Raw genomic sequence first — 14,906 nt, forward strand, 5'->3', positions numbered from 1 at the left:
AAGACTTACTCCAGGCCAATAGTTTTCATATAGAAAAATATATTTTCTTAATTTATTTTTAGAACCACAAGTTCAAGATTTGGAGTAAAGACATCCAATTCAAGGTACTCCACACAGGTAAGTTAGGAACTTTGAATTAGAGCAATAACATATACAGTTTTTGTTAAAATGGCAATAAGCTATTTTACAAGAAGACAGTGCAAAAATCCGTTCCTGGGGGAGGTAAGTATTTGTTAGATTGTGAGGTAAGTAAGACACCTACAAGTTTTAGTTCCTGGGCATAGGCAGCCCACCGTTGGGGGTTCAAGGCAACCCCAACGTTACCACACCAGCAGCTCAGGGCTGGTCAGGTGCAGAGGTCAAAGAGGTGCCCAAAACACACAGGCGCCTATGGAGAACAGGGCTGCTCCGGTTCCAGCAGGTAAGTACCCGCGTCCTCAGGGGCAGACCGGGGGGTTTTGTAGAGCACTGGGGGAGGACACAAGAAGGCACACAAAACACACCCTCAGTGGCACAGGGGCGGCCGGGTGCAGTGTGCAAAGCAGGCGTCAGGTTTTGTATAGGTTTCAATGGAGGGACCCGGGGGACACTAGCAGTGCAAGCAGGCACAGGGGGAGGCTTCTCCGGCCAGCCACCACCTGGACTAGGCAAAGGGTCGCCTGGGGGTCACTCCTGCACCGAGGTTCGGTTCCTTCAGGTCCTGGGGGCTGCGGGTGCAGTGCTTGGTTCAGGAGTCTGGTCCCTTGTTACAGGCAGTCGCGGTCAGAGGGAGCCTCTGGATTCTCTCTGCAGGCGTCGCTGTGGGGATCCAGGTGGGTCGTCTTCGGCTACACACGGGGTCGCAGTCACCTGGGAGTCCTCCCTGTGGTGTTGGTTCTCTGGATCTCGAGCCGGGGTCGTCGGGTGCAGAGTGTGAAGTCTCATGCTTCCGGCGGGAAGAGTGAGGTCTTTAAAGTTGAAGAAAAGTTGCAAGTTTGTTGCAGATTATTAAGCAGAGCCGCTGCTCACAGGAGTTTCTTGGTCCTAGGGGTCAGGGCAGTCCTCTGAGGCTTCAGAGGTCGCTGGTCCCTGTTGGATGGTCACTGGTTGCAGGTTTTCGACTCAGGAGACAGGCCGGTAGGGCTGGGGCCAAAGCAGTTGTCGTCATCCGACGTCTGTGCAGGCTTGTAGGTCAGCAGTCCTTCTTTGTAGTTCAGGTTGCAGGAATCTGATTTCCTGGGTTCTTGGGTGACCCTAAATACTAAATTTAGGAGTGTGTTTAGGTCTGGGAGGGCAGTAGCCAATGGCTAGTGTCCTGGAGGGTGGCTACACCCTCTTTGTGCCTCCTCCCTGTGGGGAGAGGGGGCACATCCCTAATCCTATTGGGGGAATCCTCCAAAACTATAATGAAGGATTTCTAAACGCAGGCGTCACCTCAGCTCAAGACACCTTAGGGGCTGTCCTGACTGGTGGGTGACTCCTCCTTGTTTTTCTCATTATCTCCTCCAGCCTTGCTGCCAAAAGTGGGGGCAGTGGCCGGAGGGGCGGGCATCTCCACTAGCTGGGATGCCCTGGGACGCTGTAACAAAAGGGTTGAGCCTTTGAGGTTCACCGCCAGGTGTTACAGTTCCTGCAGGGGGAGGTGAAAAGCACCTCCACCCAGTACAGGCTTTGTTCCTGGCCCCAGAGTGACAAAGGCACTCTCCCCTTGTGGCCAGCAACTCATCTGGTTTGTGGCAGGCTGGCAGGAACTGATCACCCTAACACTACTAGTCAGATTGGTATTCAGGGGGCATCTCTAAGATGGCCTCTGGGTGCTTTTTTTTTTTTTTTTTTTTACAATAAATTGCACACTGGCATCAGTGTGCATTTATTGTGCTGAGAAGCTTGATACCAAACTTCCCAGATTTCAGTGTAGCCATTATGGAACTGTGGAGTTTGTGTTTGACAAACTCCCAGACAATATACTCTTATGGCTACCCTGCACTTACAATGTCTAAGGCTTTGCTTAGACACTGTTATGGCATAGTGCGCATGCACATATGCCCTCACCTGTGGTATAGTGCACCCTGCCTTAGGGCTGTGAGGCCTGCTAGAGGGGTGACTTACCTATGCCACAGGCAGTGCCATGTCGACTTAGTCTTTTTCTCCACACCGGCACACACAAGCTGTGAGGCAGTGTGCATGTGCTGAGTGAGGGGTCCCCAGGGTGGCATAAGACATGCTGCAGCCCTTAGAGACCCTCCCTGGCATCAGGGCCTTTGGTACCAGCGGTACCATTTATAAGGGACTTATCTGAGTGCCAGGGCTATGCCAATTGTGGAAGCAAAGGTACAGTTTAGGGAAAGAACACTGGTGCTGGGGCCTGGTTAGCTTGGTCCCAGCACAGTTTCAATCATAACTGGCATCAGCAAAAGGCAAAAAGTCAGGGGGTAACCATGTCAAGGAGGCATTTCCTTACACTATGCTTTCTTGAAGTTACCAAATCAGCCTTCTTTATTTAAATCTCGTATTGTTGGGATGTTTCTTAAAGGCCTCACACATCTCTTTCCTCCTATCCCATTCATCATGCCCCAATGGGATCTAAACCTTGTATTAACATATCTTACGTGTGCCCTATTTGAGCCGCTTCACAACTGCCCTTTACGGCTCTTAACCATTAAGACTGTCTTTCTAGTTTGCCATTACCTCTGCCCGCAGAGTAAGTGAGCTCCAGGCTCTTTCATCTCAGTCACCTGTCCTGGCAATATATCCTGACAAAGTGGTACTTTGCTTAAAGGGCTTCTTTCCTACCAAAAGTAGTGGCACCCTTCCATGTCGGACAGTCTGTCACCTTGCCTACCTTTTATGCACCCCCACATCCCTCACATGAAGAGGAGAGACCACACCGCCTGGACCCAAAAAGAGCGTTGATGTTCTACCTTGATTGTACCATAGCCTTCCAGGTGGACTATCAACTCTTTGTGGGATATGTGGGTCCGATGAAGGGGACGGCGTTGTAGAAGAGAACCATTTCTTAATGGGGTACCTTTATGCATCAAAGTGTGCTATGCTCTGGCTGAGAAGCAACCTCCTGAAGGTTTGCGTGCTCACTCCACCTAGCACGGGGCGTTTCAGTCCTGGACATCTGTTAAGCAGCGACATGAGCATCTCTGCAAACTTTTACCAAACACTACTGCCTGGGCACTCAGGTCCGAAGGGACAGCTACTTTGTCCGTTCGGTCCTGCAGGCCTTTTTTGTGTGATCCTGGTTCGCAGCCCACCACTGGGGATGGTATTAGTCGGGTATCTATTCAAAGGTAAGGAATCTGCAACTAGAAGTTACTATCAGATGTACAAGTTACTCACCTTCAATAACGATCTATCTGGTAGAGACATATTCTAGTTGCATCCTCCCCACACTGCAAACTGATTTCTAGGGACAGGAACTTCCCCTTAAGGGCCCTAGTTTTGACGCACCGCTCTGTGTTCTTCAGGGCTCCACGCTACTGGTGTGGAAAGTCATGAAAAGAAACTGTTGTCAGCGCACCGGGGTGGCACTTATATACGACCGAGGCGTCATCACGGAGGACACGACACCAACGATGCCCGCAGGGTCGACCAACACCACCTGACGGCGCACAGTAGTACTGCTCGAAGAAAAATCTATGGATCCAGACTGACGCCTGGGGGAATTCAAAGGTAAGGAATCTACAACTAGAATATGCCTCTACCGGATATATTGTTACCGAAGGTAAGTAACTTGTAGTTTAAGGGAGCTACAGGAGTCAGAGGGCAGTAGCCAATGGCTACTGGCCCTGAGGGTGGCTACACCCTTCCTGTGCCCACTCCCTTTGTGGAAGGGGCCCCATTTCTAACCCTATTGGCTGTCCTCCTCCAAAACAAGATGGTAGATTCTGTAAGGAGGGAGTCACCTCGGCTCTGGGCACCCTAGGGGTGGTCCCATCTGGGGTGGTCACTCCTTCTTGTGTTTACAAATTTTCCCACCGGGCCAGCCGCCAGAAGTGGGACTTGGTCCTGGGGTGCGGGCATGGAGTGGACATTTCCACTAGCTGGAGTGCCCGGAGGCAGCAGAAGAAAAGGCAGGTGTTGCTGTTCCTGCAGGGGGGGAGGTGTGAAGCACCTCCAATCAGAGCAGGCTTTGTCCCTGGCCCCAGAGAGCACAAAGGCTCTCACCCCGTGGGGTCAGAAACTTGTCTGTAAGTGGCAGCCTGGCACAGACCGGTCAGCTACACACTAAATAAGTGGGTGAATGACAGGGGGAGTCTCTAAGATGCCCTCTCTGTGTATCTTTCAATAAATCCAACACTGGCATCAGTGTGGGCATATTGATCGGAGAGGTTTGTTACCAAACTTTCCAGTCTTCAGTGAAGCCATCTTGGAGATGTGGATTTCGTAATGACAAACTCCCAGCCAGCTCAGTATGGCCACACTGCACTTAGGGGGTTATTCCAACTTTGGAGGAAGTGGTAATCCGTCCCAAAAGTGACGGTAAAGTGACAGATATACCACCAGCCGTATTACGAGTCCATTATATCCTATGGAACTCGTAATACGGCTGGTGGTAAATCCGTCACATTTGGGACGGATTACCACCTCCTCCAAAGTTGTAATAACACCCTTAGTGTCTACTAATGGACTTAGACTCTGTAGGGGCATATTGCTCATGCAGTTATGCCTTCACCTGTGGTATAGTGCACCCAGCCTTAGGACTGTAAAGGCCTGCTAGAGGGGTGATACCTATGACACAGGCAGTGTTTTACAGGCATGGCACCCTGAGAGGGATGCCATGTCGACTTTGCCTTTTTGTCTCCACACACAATCTGCAGTGGCAGTGTGCATGTGTTTGGTGAAAGGACCCTTAGGGTGGCACAATGTATGCTGCAGCCCTTAGGGGCCGGTGTGGAGAAAATGACTAAGTTGACATGGCACACCCCTCAGAGTGCCATGCCAACTTCACACTGCCTGTGGCATAGATAAGTCACCCCTCTAGCAGGCCTTACAGCCCTAAGGCAGGGTGCACTATACCACAGGTAAGGACATATGTGCATGAGCACTATGCCCCTACAGTGTCTAAGCAAAACCTTAGACATTTTAAGTGCAGGATAGCCATAGGAGTATGTGGTCTGGGAGTTTGTCAAACACAAACTCCACAGTTTCATAATGGCTAAACTGAAATCTGGGAAGTTTGGTATCAAACTTCTCAGCACAATAAATGCACACTGATGCCAGTGTGGTATATATTGTAAAATGCACCCAGAGGGCATCTTAGAGATGCCTCCTGAATACCAATCTGACTTCTAGTGTTGGGCTGACCAGTTTCTGCCAGCCTGCCACAACCAAACAAGTTGCTGGCCACATGGGGAGAGTGCCTTTGTCACTCTGTGGCCAGAACAAAGCCTGTACTGGGTGGAGGTGCTTCTCACGTCCCCTGGCAGGAACTGTAACTTCTGGCGGTGACCCTCAAAGGGTCACCCCTTTTGTTACAGCGCCACAGGGCATCCCAGCTAATGGAGATGCCTGCCCCTCCGGCCACTGCCCCCCATTTTTGGTGGCAAGTCTGGAGGAGATAATGAGAATAACAAGGAGGAGTCACCCACCAGTCAGGATAGCCCCTAAGGTGTCCTGAGCTGAGGTGGCTCCTGCCTTTAGAAATCCTCCCTCTTAAGTTTGGAGGATTCCCCCAATAGGATTAGGGATGTGCCCCCCTCCCCTCAGGGAGGAGGCACAAAGAGGGTGTAGCCACCCTCCAGGACAGTAGCCATTGGCTTTTGCCCTCCCAGACCTAAACACACCCCACAATTTAGTATTTAGGGGCACCCAAGAACCCAGGAAATCAGATTCCTGCAACCTGAACTAAGAAGAAGGACTGCTTACCTGAAAGCCCTGCAGAGACGACAGAAGATGACAACTGCTTTGGCCCCAGCCCTACCGGCCTGTCTCCCGACTCAAAAAACTGCAACAGCGACGCATCCAACAGGGACCAGCGACCTCTGAAGCCTCAGAGGACTGCACTGAACCTAAGGACATAGAAACCCCGGTGAACAGCGGCTCTGCTCAACAAACAGCGAAAATATTGCAACTTTTCTGCAACTTTCAAAGACCTCACTCTTCCCACCGGAAGCCTGAGACTTCACCCTCTGCACCCAACGCCCCCGGCTCAAGAACCAACACCACAGGGAGGACTCCCAGGCAACTGTGACCTCGTGAGTAGCCTGAGAGCACCCCCCTGGGTCCCCATAGCAACGCATGCAGAGAGAATCTCCCCTGACCGCGACTGCCTGTAACAAGGGACCCGATGCCTGGACCAACCACTGCATCCGCAACCCCTAGGACCAGAAGGAACCAAACTTCAGTGCAGGAGTGACCACCAGGCGACCCTCTGCCAAGCCCAGTCAGTGGCTGGCCCGAGAACCCCCCCTGTGCCCCGCCTGCAGCGCTAGAGTGACCACCGGGTCCCTCCATTGAATCCAATACAAAACCAGACACCTGCTTTGCACACTGCACCTGTCCGCCACTGTGCCACTGAGGGTGTGTTTTGTGTGCCTACTTGTCCCCCCCCCCCCCCCAGTGCTCTACAAAACCCCCCTGGTCTTCCCTCCGAGGACACGGTTACTTACCTGCTGGCAGACTGGAACCGGAGCACCCCTGTTCTCCATAGGCACCTATGTGTTTTGGGTACCTCTTTGACCTCTGCATCTGACTGGCCCTGAGCTGCTGTTGTGGTAACTTTGGGGTTGCCATGAACCCCCAACGGTGGGCTGCCTATGCCCAGGAACTGAGAATTGTAAGTGTCTTACTTACCTCACAATCTAACCAATACTTACCTCCCCCAGGAACTGCTGATGTTTGCAGTCTACTTTTAAAATAGCTTATTGCCATTTTAACAAACACTGTATATAATATTGCTCTAATTCAAAGTTCCTAACTTACCTGTGTGGAGTACCTTGCATTTTATGTATTTACTTCACATCTTGAACTTGTGGTTCTAAAATTAAATTAAGAAAATATATCTTTCTATATAAAAAACTATTTGCCTGGAGTTAAGTCTTTGAGTGTGTGTTCCTCATTTATTGCCTGCGTGTGTACAACAAATGTCTACTGCTCGACCAAACTACCACAAAATAGAGCATCAGAATTATCTAATTTGCCACTATCTTACCTCTAAGGGAAACCCTTGGACTCTGTGCACACTATCTGTCACTTTCAGATAGTATATACAGAGCCAACTTCCTACACAGCGATAGCATAAAGATATCCTTTAAGAGTGCCCAGGGTGGAGCTCTGCTGGGCAAGGGAAAGAATAAAGAGGAGGACTTGAGAAAGAGGAGCAGATAGAGGATCGACAGATTTGTCAATGCACCATGCCCCAAATTTCTTCCAACGAAGGAGTATACATTTTTGGTTGAGGGACGCCTGGCTGCCAAGATAACGTTACAGACTTCAGGTGGTAGGTCAAAAGACGTCTACTGTCGCTGCTCAATCTCCACGCAAGGAGGCGGAGGGTAGATAGGTTCCGATGGAGGACCCTCCCCTGCTGCTGTGACAGAAGATCCTTCCGAAGAGGCAGTACGATCAGAGGATCTATAGGCATGCTCAACAGTTCGGGATACCACTCTTCGTGGCCAGTCCGGAGCCACCAGTTTAACTTTGGCCCGGTCTTGCCTGATGTTCTTCAGAACTCTGGGCAGAAGTGGTATGGGCGGAAAGGCGTACAGTAGGCTTGAATTCCACTTGTGACTAAAAGCATCGCTGAGTGAGTGCCGCCTCGGAAATTCCAACACGCAGAACAGCTGACCTTGCACGTTCTCTACGGAGCCGAAGAAGTCTAACCAAGGTTCTCCCCACTGAAGGAGAAGACCTTGCGCCACCTCAGATGGAGACGCCATTCGTGATCGACCACACATCATCGGCTGAGTTCGCCTGCTCTGGCATTCAAGGAGCCCGCCAGGTGTTGAACCACCAGGGAAATGCCCTGATGTTACAGACAAGTCCAGAGGCGAAGAGCCTCTTGACAAAGGGTCCACGACCCCACTCCGCCTTGTTTCTTGCAATACCACATGGCGGTGGTGTTGTCTGTTAACACTTGTACTGCTTTCCCTTTGAGAGAGGAAAGGAGTGTGTTTAATGCTAGTCGAATCGTGTGGAGCTCCAAATGATTGATATGGAGCCCGGTTTCTGCCAGAGATCAGAGGCCTCTGTTCTCCACCTCTCCCATGTGGCTGCCCCATCACAGGAGTGACGCGCATCTGTCACGACTCTAAGATCTCGTTGGGGAAAGGAGAGGGATCTGCCTTTGACCCAATCCTGATTCACTAACCACCACTGCAGATCTCTCGCAGTTCCTTGCGAGATCTGGACCTTGTCGGAGAGATTCCCCCGATGCTGCACCCACTGGAACTTCAGGTACCACTGCAGAGCCTGCATATGCCATCTGGCCTTTTGAACTAGCAGGCTGCAGGAGGCCATGAGGCCCATCAGCCTCAGAGTCATTCTAACCGAAATCCAGGATAGATGCTGAGACATCGGTATCATAGCCCGAATATCCTGGACTCACTTTTCGGGAGGATATGCTCCAAACTGCACTGTATCCAGAACAGCTCAGATGAAAGGGAGCGTCTGAGAAGGAGTCCGGTGTGACCTTGGCATGTTGATAGTGAACCCCAGTGAATGCAAAAGTTTCTCCGTAGTCTGGAGGTGGGAGACGACTGTCTGGGGCGAGTTCGCCTTCAACAGAAAATCGTCGCGGTAGGGGGAAGACTGGGATCCCTTACCTACGCAGATGAGCTGCCACCACTACCATCACTTTTGTGAACACCCGAGGGGCACCGGTAAGGCCAAAAGGGAGCACGGTAAACTGAAAGTACTTGTGACCTACCATAAATCGTAGGTAACGTCTGTGGACCGGCAAGACGGGAATGTGGAAGTATACGTCTTGCAAGTCCAACGCTACCATCCAGGATCCAGGGCAGATAGGACCTGAGCCAAAATCAACATTTTTAACTTCTTCTTCAGAAAGGGGTAGAGGGACTGAAGATCTAACAAAGGACGAAGACCCTTGTCCTTTTTCGGCACCAGAAAGTAGCAGGACCTACTTCTGGCAACGGAACCCTCTCTGTAGCTCCTTTGGCCAAAAAGGCTTGGACTTCCTCATGGAGAAGAGCCATATGATCCTCCGATATGAGATTGTATGAAGGTGGCATGGCTGGAGGTGTCTCGAAGGGGAGGGAGTAGACCCTTCGGGCAATCTGAAGAACCCACCTGTCCAAGGTAATGGATTGCCATTGGGGCAGGTGGTGGCGAATCCTGCCACCAACTGGTTCCTCATGTACCCGCGGACTAGGAGGGTTTGGAGGATGAAGCGGGGGCTGGGGTGGACTGGATGACCCGCTGGCTCCCTCAGCCCTGGGGGTGTGGGATCCTGCGTCCATGGCCATGCAGGGGTTGTACAGCATGCGTGGGTCAATGACCAGGGGGGAAAGGATGCGGTTGGGTGCCCCTTCCGTAGCCACGAAAGGGGTGAAAGGCGGAGTACTGGGGTCTAGGAGCAGGCATGAGGCCAAGGGACTGGGCTGTGGCTTGGGAATCCTTGAAGCGCTCGAGTGCTGAGTCGGCCTTGTCTCCAAAGAGACGTGTGCCATCAAAGGGCATGTGTATCAAGGATTGCTGGACATCCCCTGAGAAGCCAGATGTTCTCAGCCAGGCGTAGCGTCTTAATGCCACCGTCGATGCAACCGATCTGCCCAGAGAGTCGGTCGTATCCAGTCCACAACGAATCATGAACTTTGCTGCATCCCTCCCATCTGTTACGGCTTGGGAAAGGATAGTCCGGGCCTGCTCCGGAACTCTAGGCAGCACTTACGCAACCGTATCCAAGAGAGTATGGGAATAGCAGCTTAAAAGACATGCAGTGGTGTTCACAGACCGCAGCGCTAGACTGTTGGAAGAAAAGAACTTCTTTCCCAATTTGTCCAGTCTTTTGGATTCCCAATCCGGGGGTGCAGCGGGGAATGCGCCCGATGGAGGGCAAGCCTGGATGACAAGGCTCTCAGGTGTGGGGTGTTGGGTGAGGAATTTTGGGTCTGTCAGCGCAGGCCAATGGTGGCGGGCAATCGTCGTATTCACAGGAGTCCCTGTGCTGGGTCTGGACCAAGTACCCAAAAGGACACCTGTCAGTGCCTCATTGAAGGGAAGAAGGTGTTCTGATGAGGAAGACCCCGGCTGAAGCACGTCGGTTAGGATATTAGGCCTAACCTCCACAGAAGGTAGCCCGACGTCCAAGATCTCAGCTGCCCTTCTTACCACAATGGAGTATGAGGCACCCTCCTTCGTAGCCACTGTAGGAGGAGAGAGCATACCAGTGTCAGGGGAGGTGTCTAGGCCATTGGCATCACCCAAATCCCGCACCCACTCCATTTGGGGGTCAAGCCGGTATTCTAAAGGGTCCAGCGTCCCCTCCAAACTCTCCCCGTATCCATACCTATAAGCATAAGGGTCTGGATCAACCCTGGGCCCAGGAGAGCCCATACAGAACGGAATCAGCGTTGAGCGACGTCGTTCTGGCTCCGTGTCGTCGGGTATGAGAATGGCATTGACGTTGATTGTGGGCCCAACCGACGTCGGAAGCGCCGACGTTGGGGAAGGTCACTGTGCCACGACCGGAGTCGGAACAGATCCGCGATTGGATCCGGAGGAGCCCTCTGGAGCTGAAGCCAAAGCTGACGACTTCGAACCCGAGGGGGCCCCCACCAACTCACTTGTGCCTGCGGGTGACGAAGGTGGGTCGGTCTGCCCAAAAATAAGGCGCATTGCCTCACGAAAATCTTTGAGCTGGGCAGGAGTGGCTCCAGCTTCCGGGAAGTCGGGGAAGCGCGGGGCTGACCCAGATGAAGGCTCCGAGGACGGAGGCTAGAGTGTCGACGCTCTTCCTACGTTGCATCATCCGAGCGATGTGGTGAAGGCGAAGAACGCTTGCCCTTTCTCGACTTCTTCTTCTTATGACCCGAATCTCCTTATGACTTCGAGGACGAAGAGTGGTGGTGACTCTGCGGCCAGTCTTGAGACCTTCCTCTCGAACGAGACCGTGAGCTCCGCGGAGTCGAGTGTCGGGCTGCCATGAGCTTTAGGGATAGCTCCCTCAAAACTTTCGGGCTCATGGCCTGACACTAGGAGCACATCTTTGGGTCATGATAGCACTCCAAGCACCAAAGACACACAAAGTGTGGATCCGTCACCGAAATCGTTCGGGGAAGGGAGTTGCAGGGCTTAAAACGTGTTTTGCAGGACATCCCTTGACGCATCCAGGACCTCGTCAAAAGAATTCGACAAAAGTGTTGTCGTAGTCAAAAATGACTGAGGTAGCTCTCTGCGGATCTGCACGTAGGCTGGCGTGGAAAGAAAAGAACCAATGTCAGTGCGCCGGGGTGGTGCCTTTACCGACCAACACGATGATGCCTGCAGCCTAAATCCAAAGGACCCCCCTGACCAGATCTGGTGAAGATTTCGCAATGCCTAAAGGTACCACTGCACCCGCAGCCCCCTGGCCTTTGGGAATCCAACCAATGGTCCAGCAACGTCCAGTGTGCTTTTTACCTGTCCAGCCTTTGGTCTGCTTCAGCCAACTCCCTGGACCAAGCCTGCAGCCTCTTTGTGACCCATGGGGTTCCTCCATTGAAAAGCATTGGGGGCCTGACACTGTGTTTGCACCCTGCACCGCTAAGGGTGTGTTTGGTGCCGACCTGTGCACCCCCCCACCTGGTGCTGATCTAAACCACACAGGTCTGTGCCCTGAATTCATGGGTAGTTACCTGCAACCTCTTTCTTCATAAGTGCCCCCAGTCTCCAAATGATTCCATTGAGCACCCAACACCAACTTTGACCACTGCACCCGGCCAGCCCTGTGTTGCTGGTGGTGCACTCTTGGGGTCCTGTGGACTCCATAACCCTGAAGACTGGGATCTTAAGCCGAATACTTACCTGCAAACTATGTTTTCCTCCCCTGTGACTGCATTGCTTTCTATGACAAATTGCACAGTGTCCATTTTTGAAAATGAAAAGTATTACGTACCTAAAAACTGTTTTATCTGTGAATTCTACACAAAGTGCATTTGATACATAAAAGTGAACCATTCTTAAAAACTACCTACCTGCAACAAAGATCTTTTGGTTCCAGAAATAAGGTAACAAAGTATATTTTTGATTTATAAATACATTGGTCTGGAGTTAGTCATTGAGTGTGTGCCTCATTTCTTGACTGGGTGTACACCAAATGTTTTGCACTACCCTCTGATAAGCCTAACTCCGTGACCACACTACCACAAAAGAGAGCATTAGTATTATCTATTTTAGCCTCTGTTAAACCTCTGGGGATCCACTGGACAGCTTCCTACAATGTCCACTTGTGAAATGTAGCAATGTGTTTCAAACATTAGGTTTAGTGTACAAAGCAACTTGCAATTCTTGTTCATTTACCAACACCCTCACATCAAGAAATGTCACTGTATATTTGTCATATGTGATGCTAAATTTCAAGTCCTCTGTTATGTTATCTAACCACTTGAAAAAAAGCATGTAGGGAGTCTAAAGAACCTTCCCATATCATAAAGATACCATCGATGTACCCATGCCAGCAAATAATTAACTATGCAATGGGATTATTTGTATTTTCAAAAATCCATTTGTCTTCAAAAAGGCCATGAAGAGATTTGCATCTCTGGTGTGAAGCTGCACCCCTCTGCGCCTCACTTTATTTGCAAATAGAGTGCTTCCTTAAACATTAAAAAGTTGTTTTTCAAGCAAACTGTAGCAAACCCAATCAGAAATTTTGTGGGGACTTCGTGTGGGGAGGCCTAGAATCTAGGACTACTGTAAGTACTGCAAGTGCCTCATCTTCTGGTATATTTGTATACATATATTCTATGTCACAGGTCACTAGAATCTATGTTGTCGTATTAAATTGTTTCCCTCTCAACTTTATTGATGAAGTCCATTGAATCTATTGTATATGCTTGTGTATCTTTTACCAAAGGTTTCAAGAACATATCCGTGTATTGGGCCAAAGGATACAAAAGTGACCCGCATGTCAAAACAGTCGGGTGACCTGGTAGATTAGTCACTGAGTTGGAAAGCAGAGTTCCTGTCCTGGACATCTGCCAGGCACCTTTGTGGGCATCTCTGAATACGTTCACACAGTACTACTGTCTGGATAGCCAGGTGCACTAAGGAGTATTTCACCCACTCGGTCCTACAGGAGTCTTAGGTTTGAGTCCATTCACAGACCCACCTCTAAATAGATATTGTTTTCGCATGTACTGAAAAGGTAAGGAATATGAGGTGGGAAGTCTCTATCAGAAGAACAAGTTACTTCCCTTCAGTAAAGCCCTTTCTGGTAGAGGCGGTATCTAACTGCAGATTCCTCACTGACCCTCCTGTCCTACCAGTTATATGACTTGGACTCTCTCCATTAATAAGACCCCAAGCTTGGATATCTGCACACTGTTCATAGCCACTGTGCTGTTGGATCTCTGTATCTGGGGAGGTGGACAGGCTCAAAACCAACTGACGAAAGAGTGCTGGAGCTACGCCTATATAGGCTAAGAGCAGAGCCACGCGGTGCCACCTACTGGAGGCACACAGGCACTGCTGAAAAGTTTTCAGATCCAGCCTTACGCCTGAGGAATATTCAAAAAGTGAAAAATCTGCAGTTAGAAGTCTCCTTTAGAAGCAAGCAATACTTTCAAGTAATCCAAAAAAATGATATAAAACGTATTCCAATAAAAAAGGAACATATACAGACCAGAGCAGGGGTGTAATTAGACTTGAACTTTGGGTGGGGGCAGGGAGGGGGAATACCTAACACTCTAAGGGGAAGTGCTAAACCTTCAAGGAATGAAGGGGGATCTATCTACAGAGCAATTACTAGAATACCATAAGCAGTGCTTTCTAAACATAATGGACATTTCCCAAAAAATTCAATCATGTTTCTGATATTGTATAGGCTACCGACAGTAATCCTTGGAAAGGAGATTGAGTGCAAACAAAAATGAAATGCAGCTTTTGCAGATTTCAATACAGAACATTTGAGAACTATTTTTTCCAAAGAGACGCCCCTTTTTGACAATTGGCCTACAACGGCTTCTGTGGCATGACGCTCAAGAAATATTTAACATTGCAAGTCCAAAATTCTGCTCATGTCCCACTGCTGACTAAAGGTATGTATTCAGTCAGCACACTGGGACATTGCAACATATGCATGCTTAAGGCCAAACAAATCAGGGCATGTCTCCATACATTGAGCTTAGTGTGATAACATTAATTGATACTAGGGTGTAAATAAATAAATATATGGGATGACCAACTCCATTGATAGATTCGGATAGGCTCATATGTGAGTGACCTATAAGAGTAATACAATCACTTTTACTGTATTATGGAAATACATATTATAAAAATCTAATGCAGCATAAAGCTGAAGCGATTAAAAATATTACAAATTAATGCAATAATGTGTAGAATTAACAGGTAGGGCTTAGAAGAAAGGCAATGTCTTTTAATGTAAGTAAATGCAGCAGACTGTCACTTTTACACATATTAGGCTTGAACAGCTGAAGCTGCATTTTTGTGCAGAACTTTCCTAGGTTAAGAATGTGAAAAGTAAAATTTCTGACAAGCTCACATGTTTTGAAAGCACTGACAATGTAAAAGAAGTTAGTTTTGATATTACGGTAGGCATTTTTCATAGAATAAGAATACGAAAAAGTATTACAATGTTTTAGCTTAACTCTGCAAAATGTTTCCCATCATATGCCTGACTTAGACCTTGGAGGACCGAGACTCCTGCTGCTACCATGCACATGCCCACTGCCTGCGCTCTCGAACCTCTGCACATTCTCGCTTCGTGCCCCTGGGCTCAGTGGGAGCTGCGGAAG

The 14,906-nt window shown here is 49.7% G+C and overlaps 1 protein-coding gene across 2 annotated transcripts in view; it reads right to left on the bottom strand.

The window, feature by feature from the left end:
- PRKDC (protein kinase, DNA-activated, catalytic subunit) overlaps window positions 1-14,906 on the bottom strand; it is a 2,139,921-nt gene that overhangs the window by 1,038,285 nt on the left and 1,086,730 nt on the right. The window lies entirely within an intron of this gene.

The sequence above is a fragment of the Pleurodeles waltl genome, chromosome 2_2, assembly GCF_031143425.1.
Source record: "Pleurodeles waltl isolate 20211129_DDA chromosome 2_2, aPleWal1.hap1.20221129, whole genome shotgun sequence".
In the NCBI taxonomy this organism is placed as follows: Eukaryota; Metazoa; Chordata; class Amphibia; order Caudata; family Salamandridae; genus Pleurodeles; species Pleurodeles waltl.